We start from the raw sequence: 8,364 nt of genomic DNA, 5'->3' as shown, positions 1-8,364 counted from the left end.
CGTCGTCAATAAGGATTATGTTTATGTTGCGGAGAACCTAAGCACACTGCTCAATATTGTCCAAAGAAACGACGCAACTATAAAATGAGGGGTACGACGGTCAAAGAAGACAACATGTCGGAAAACGGATTTGTCCAGCTACAATAGGGACCGTGCAGTTGGAACCTTGTACAATTTCTAATGAAGGTCCTATCTTCTCCTCAGAACCCTCTCCTTTTTTTATAATAGACTTATATTTAGGACCTAAGAATTACAAAGCCTCTGCTTTATAGATTTGGGAGCCTCAGCATGTTTTTTAGATGAACAATTTGTTAAAAGTCGTAAAATACCCTTTGTACAGAAACCTAAACCAGTACATGTAGAAGTCATAGATGGTCGTCCCTTGACTTCTGGAGATGTCACTCATGAAACTCATCCTATAAAAGTAACAATAGACGGTCATGATAGCTACATAGCTTTTAACATAATTAAATCCCCGTCCAATCTAATTATTTTAGGTTTATCCTTGCTAGAAAAATATAACCCTCGAATAGATTGGAATTCGCGTAAACTTGACTTTTCCCAAAGCGTTATTAATAGTTCTACCAACCAAGTAAAAAATTATAAGTCTAGTATAGTAAAATCCGTACTGATAGGTGCAAAAGCATTTATACACGCAACAAAAGAAGGATCAACTTTTGCTATTTATGTTGCACCTATTTCTGAAAACGTAAAGACTTCAAGTGGCATTCCAAGTCAATATCAAGACTATCATGACGTTTTTGAGAAAAAGAATGCAGATATTCTTCCTGAGCATCGCCCATATGATTGTTCAATCGACCTCAAGGAAGGAACCCAGCCACCATTTGGACCAATTTACAGTTTATCGCAAGATGAGATGGCTGAACTCAAGACATATATTGACGAGAATTTAGCGAAGAATTTCATACGCCATTCAAAATCTGCAGCAGGAGCTCCAATTCTATTCGTAAAGAAAAAAGATGGATCTTTACGAATGTGTGTTGATTATCGAGGACTCAACAAGATCACAATCAAGAACAGGTATCCATTACCTTTGATATCAGGACTCCTTGACCAGTTGAATCAAGCTAAGATCTATATAAAAATAGATCTAAGAGGAGCATATAATCTAGTACAAATCAAAGAAGGAGATGAATGGAAGACTGCGTTTCGAACCAGGTATGGACATTTCGAATATAATGTCATGCCCTTTGGACTCACAAATGCACCAGCTGCTTTTCAACATGTCATGAATGATGTATTTCGTGAATTCTTAGACAATTTTGTCGTCTGCTATCTAGACGATATCCTGATCTATTCTAAGAACGTCGAAGAACATGAAATACATGTTCGTCAAGTATTACAAAAACTTAGTGATGCAGGATTGTACGCCAAGATGGAAAAGTGTGTATTTCACACTACTCAAGTTGAATTTTTAGGATACATCATTTCAAATGATGGTCTCATGATGGATTCTAAGAAAGTCCAAACAATCATGGATTGGAAGATTCCAAGGACGGTAAGAGATGTCCAATGTTTCTTGGGATTTGCCAATTACTATCAGATCTTCATCAAAGATTTCTCACGAGTTGCAGCTCCACTTACACGCTTGACTAGTAAAGATAAATTTCAATGGAATCAAGAAGCGGAAGCAGCATTTGAAGCCTTGAAGACATCGTTTGTCTCTGCACCAGTCTTATATCGTGTTGACTTTTCCAAGGCATTTTTTATGGAAACAGATGCATCAGATTTTGCCTTGGGTGCAGTTTTATCACAAATGGGAACAGATGACAAACTTCATCTGATAGCTTTTCATTCAAGAAAATTCTCAGCAGCCGAGATCAATTATGAGATCCACGATAAAGAACTTCTTGTGATCGTGGATTCCTTTCAAGAATGGCATCATTATCTAGAAGGCGCTTCTAGTCCAGTCACTGTGTATACAGATCACAAGAACCTCAAGTATTTCATGTCAGCACGCGTGTTGAATCGTCGTCAAGCTCGTTGGAGTATGTCTTTGTCAAGATTCGAGTTCATTATCACTTATCAGCCAGGAAATAAACAAGGTTTATCTGATGCCCTATCTAGACGTTCTTATTTTGCACCAAAAGAAGGAGATGCAGCTTTTGAGTAACAAAGAACGGTTCTCTTGAAACCGGAGCAATTTCATCTCCGAGCAATGAAATCAACATTGACTGTTGATTCAACTTTTCTCAAGCAAATCCAGTCCAGTATGTCCTCAGACCCTCTTGTTCATGATATCGAGAATAATTCTTCCAAGTCTCATGATCCTTCTAAGTTTGAGTTCAAGAATAATCTATTATATTTTGAAGGACGCCTATATGTTCCAGAAGGAGAAGCACGTTTACGTGTTCTTCAAGCACGTCATGACTTTCCAGCAGCAGGGCACTTTGGATATAATAAGACTTTGGAACTCATATCAAGAGATTTTTGGTGGCCACAAATGTGGAAGTCAGTCAAAGACTTTGTACAATCATGTGATATTTGTTCAAGATCAAAAATTCCTCGTCATCGACCTTACGGACTTCTTCAGCCATTACCTATACCAGAACAACCATGGTCTTCTGTTTCTATGGATTTCATCACAGATCTTCCAAGCTCAAGATCTTATGATTCTATATTTGTGATAGTAGATCGTTTCACCAAGATGGCACATTTTGTGCCATGTACAAAATCTATCACAGGTGAAGAAACAGCCAAGCTTTTCATTGATAATATCTATCGCTATCATGGATTACCTAAAAATATCATATCAGATAGGGGAACTCAATTTGTGTCAAGATTTTGGAGGACCCTTTTCAAGATTTTAAAAGTGGACATAAAGCTATCTTCGGCTTTCCATCCTCAAATTGATGGACAAACAGAGCGCGTAAACCAAGTCTTGGAGCAATATTTAAGGTGTATTATCAACTATCAACAAGATGATTGGACAACCCTTCTGCCATTGGTAGAGTTTGCTTATAATAATACGGTACATTCTTCCACGCAACAAACACCTTTCTTTGCCAATTATGGCTATCATCCACGACTTGATACTTTTGATTTTTCAAAAGTTGATAATCCTGCAGCAGAAGATATGGCAAATCGGTTGTCAGAGTTACATGCAATAATGAAGACGCAATTGAAGGAAGCTCAAGAACGACAAAAAATAAACGCATATCTATATCGTAAGGAGCAACCACAACTCAACGTGGGTGATAAGGTATGGCTACTTCGTCGCAATATCATGACTACTCGACCTTGTGACAAGTTGGACTATCGTAGGCTTGGCCCCTTTTCTGTCTCTGAATAGATCAACCCAGTTGCATATCGGTTACATCTACTGGAGTCAATGAAGATCCATCCTGTATTCCATGTGTCTCTTCTTGAACCATATAAGACAGTGGATATACAAGGAAGAAGACAAATGCCACCGCCTCCTATAGAAGTAGATAATAATGAAGAATTTGAGGTGGAAGAGATATTAGACTCAAGGTGGCGTCGAAATAAGCTAGAATATCTTGTTCATTGGCACGGATATGATATTAGTGAACGCACATGGGAGCCATCCAGGAATCTAGCAAATGCATCAGCTAAAGTCAAAGTTTTTCATCAACGACATCCATCAAAACCAAGATGAAAATCTCTCTTGTAAAAGAGACAAGATTGAGGCAAGATAACATTCAATTTCCTATCCTTGTTTGTAACTTCTTTGCATTTGTGACGCTAATTAGATGGAGAGCCAACAACCAGTGGATTCAACTCAAGAACCTTCGTTTGCTGACCTGTCGGACGACACATTACGATTGTCACAACCTTCAAGACGACGAAATCGAGATGAAGATCTTCAAGAACGACATGTTCTTCCTCGAATAGATGGTGAGATACAACGCGTTTGGTATCACGATTTGGGAAGGGACTCCAGATGTTTGGTGATTTTGCTAGAGGTAGGAACAACTCCTGATGGTGTTCCAAATATTCTATTCGAAGGAAGTTATGAAGGCCTCAACAATGATCAAATAACTGGGTGGTCTTCCCGCCCTGGTATGGAACACTACGGATGGTTGAGAGGCCCTATCAATCATCTTTGAAGAGAACAGAGATCAAAGTATGTGGCGAATACAATTCGTCGCATCATAGATTTTCTCAACATATGATGACCACTCCTCGTGGAACTCGTCTCTAGAAGGGGGGGTAATGTCACGGCCATAATCATGTAAGCTAATAATTACATATAGAAATAGGTAGAAGTAAGTAAAAGTAGATAAAATTAAGTTAATTCTATAATATTTAATATAGAAGCTTCCTAGAAACTTCCTAGACACTGCTTTGACTTCATAGGTATCTTTAATTGACTTTTTGGATTAGAAACGTGGTCAAAAAGTTGGCCATGTGCCACACATGTTGTTAGCTTGAAGATCAAGCTAACTATGTGGCCCACACGTAGAAAAACTTGCCTTGTAAGTCAAGGCATGTGTCTTACAAAGTCAACACATATTGGAGGTCCTATAGAACGTCGCCACGTAGCCCCTAGTTAGATAGTATATATAAAGACAAGAGTGAAGGCTTCTTCACTCTTGTCAACTCCTTTCTTGCTTCTAGTCTAGTTTCAAGGGTCTCTAGTTTTCTTGTCTTTTGGCAATAGCCATTCTAGTTTCTCTTTTCAATATACATACTTATTATTCATATTTTGTTACTTTTCTTTGAGTGAAGGCTTACTTGTCTGAACTATTTTTTCATCGAGTTCTTGTCCTTGACACACATCTCTTGAAGCTCTAGCTCAATTTTCTTGGCATTGCTCTTGTACTCATCTGATAATCTAGTTCTTGTCATTTCTTCTTGAACTTCTTGTTTAGATTTCTTGTTTGTATTTTTGGTCTATGACATCTATTGACCATATACACAGATCACAAGAATTTGGAGTATTTTATGTTGGCTCGAGTTTTAAATCGACGTCAAGCTCGGTGGAGTATGTTGCTATCTAGGTTCGATTTTGTTATTACTTATCGACTTGGAAAGCAGCAAGGACTATCTGATGCCTTATCGAGGAGATTGTATCTTTTACCAAAGGCTTGAGAAGCAACGTTTGATCAACAATGTACGATGTTGTTGAAGCTAGAGCAATTTTGGCTTTGCACTACTATTGTGTCAATTGATGCTGACTTCTTGAATCAGGTATGTGTCGTGACCATTAAAGATTCAATAGCCATTGATATCAAGCAATGTGCCAATGATGACAAATTCAAGATGGAGGGAGATCTTTTATACTTTGAGGAGCAGTTGTATATCCCAAAAGGACCAGCACGACTCTGAGTTCTTCAATCTCACCACGATTTTCTAGCTACGAGATATTTTAGATTCAACAAGACCTTGGAGCTTATTTCTCGAGATTTTTGGTGGCCCCAAATGTGGAAGGATGTAAAAGATTTTATCTTCTCCTATGACATCTGTTCAAGATCTAAGAATCTTCAACATTGTCCTTATGGACTCCTACAGCCATTACCAATTCCACGTCGACCATGGTCTTCAGTTTCCATGGACTTCATCACGAACCTTTCATCGTCAAACTCATTTGACAACATCTTTGTCATAGTAGATTGGCTTACAAAGATGGCACACTTTGTTCCTTGCAAGAAGACATCGTCCAGTGAAGTCACAGCAAGGCTCTTTCTCGATAATGTGTATCGATATCATGGACTAACAGATGATATCGTATCACATCGAAGAGCCCAGTTCGTATCAAAGTTTTGGAGATCTCTCTTTGAGATACTAAAGGTGGATATCAAGCTTTCTTCGGCTTTTCATCCTCAAACTGACAATCAAACGGAACGGGAGAACTAAGTCTTGGAACAATACTTACGATGCAGCATCAACTATCAGCAAGACGATTGGACCACATATTTTTTGCTAGCCGAGTTTGCATATAACAACACCCTCCATTTATCAACTCAATAAACACCATTCTTTTTCAACTATGGATATCATCCGAAGCTTGATTTATTGAGTCCGTCAACAAATAACAATCCAGCAGCTGAAGGATTTGCGAAACAACTATCTAAGCTTCAAAATACGTTGAAGCTTCAATTACAATCCGCTCAAGAATCCTATAAGGCATCTGCAGATAGATTTCGGAATCAAGCACCTACTTTTAAAATTGGAGATAAAGCATGGTTTCTTCGACAAAATATCAAGACCAAGCGACTATGTGATAAGTTGGACTATCAAAGATTTGGACCATTTATCATCCAGAAGCAAATCAATCCACTGGCGTACCATTTGGAATTATTGGCTTCTATGAAGGTACATCTAGTCTTTCATGTTTTTTTATTAGAGCCTTATCGAGAGTCGTCTTTTTTTGAAAGAGTACGATGTCCGCCACATAGTATTGAGATCGAGAACCACGAGGAATACGAGATTGAAAAGGTACTAGATTCACGGCAAAAGTGGGGCAAGTTGGAGTATCTTGTTCATTGGTGCGGCTACGACATTAATGAGCCAACGTGGGAGCCTGCTGAAAATCTCGCCAATGTGCCACAAAAGGTACAAGAGTTTCATCAACAACATCCTTATAAACCTAAGTCGGTTCGATGATAGCTTCCTTCTGAAGCTTGTGTACCTAAGAATATAAGAAAGGGGGAGAGCACCACCAAAATTCGTAGTTGATGCAGTTATTTTTTTTAAGATAAAATAGAATTTTTTGAATATTCATAGTTTGGTCTTCTGATATGGATAGCCAAGAGATAGATACTATGCCAGTCAGATTATCTCAACCGACTAGCTCACGAAGGCGACCCCGAGATGAAGAACTGCCTACACCACGACGACGACGGAAGATACAGAGTAATCGATCACTAGTCATTGTATTTGAGTCCGAGCCTGCTTAAGATGGTCAGCCAGAAGGCGTGTTTGCTGGACACTTTCATAATGAGGACATGGAAGTTCATGCTTGGTCAGAAGTTGAAGGAGTGGGCCACTACTGTTGGCTTTAAGGGCCGATGAACCACTTGCCTCATGAACAACAGTTGGAGTTCATAGCAGACGTTATGCGACAGATCTTCATTTTCTTGCGTTGGTATTGATCAACAACATTGCTTCTCAGAGACCTCGAAGCTAAAGGAGGGGGTGATATTAGGGACATAATCCTTAGAACCTTTTAGAGACAAGTTTCTAGAACCTTCGAGAAGCAAGTCTCTGGAACCTTCTAGAAGCTTCTTAGTTGTCAGAAGATATTAGAGACATAGTCCTTAGAACCTTCTAGAGATAAGTTTCTAGAACCTTCTAGAAGCAAGTCTCTGGAACCTTTTAAAAGCTTTCTAGTTGATAGAAGTTACTTGAGAAGCTTCCCAAATAGAAGTACATATTGGAATCGAGGCCGAAGAGTTCTTCAGTCTCGACAACACATCTCTTGAAGCTCTAGCTTACCTCTCTGGTGTTGTATTCATCTGATTAATCTAATTCTTGTCAGTTCTTCTTGAACTTCTTGTTAGATCTCGAGTCTATATTTCTGTGTCCGTGATAAAAATGCCTTTAAATACCTTATGCATTATGTTGGGTTATAAAACAAAACTTTGAAGTAAGTTTAAATATTTTTTTTGCCAAATGCCCAATAGATTTCTATATTAGTTTTTAGATGATACAATAGTATGTTTAAAGATCAATAATAAATTAGGTGTATCTACTTGTATAATATCTCTAAGCATTAAAAATCTCTTCAAAGATTGTAATACCATATCATCTATATATTAAGATTTCTCAAGGAGACAAGTGGTGGCTCTCATTCACTATATGGATAGGTCTTTGTTTTCATCAAAAAAATTCACTTTCTCTAAAATTCACAAATTATTTTACAAAATTCATAAGCTGATTTATAGAGCTTTGTATTATACAATGAGTATCTTCATGCACTTATTTGGTCTTTTTTTTAATAAAAAATTTCATATTTTATGGAGACAAAATGTGGCTCTCATTTACTACATGTTTCCATCTATGTTTTTACTTGAACGCAATTGTCTACTTTTATGTATTGCATTTGTTTTAAAGAGTGAATTAGTATAAAAAGTATTCATTGAGTGATTAGTATATATTCTTTTTGTAATAGTATAGCTGTCAAGGATAAGAACTCGATGAAAAAGTAATTGAGACAAGTGAGCCTTCACTCAAAGGAAGGTAATAAAAAAAAAATAAACAAGTATGTATATTGAAAGAGAAATTGGAATGGCTATTGCCAAAAGACAAAGAAACTAGAAACCCTTGAAACTAGACTAGAAGCAAGAAAGGAGTTGACAAGAGTGAAGAAGGATTCACTCTTGTCTCTATATATACTATCTAACTAGGGGCTACATGGCAACATTCTATAGGACCTTC

This window comes from Physcomitrium patens, chromosome 24, assembly GCF_059467195.1.
Source record: "Physcomitrium patens ecotype Gransden chromosome 24, ASM5946719v1, whole genome shotgun sequence".
Taxonomy (NCBI): Eukaryota; Viridiplantae; Streptophyta; class Bryopsida; order Funariales; family Funariaceae; genus Physcomitrium; species Physcomitrium patens.
This window is presented reverse-complemented; position numbering follows the sequence as displayed.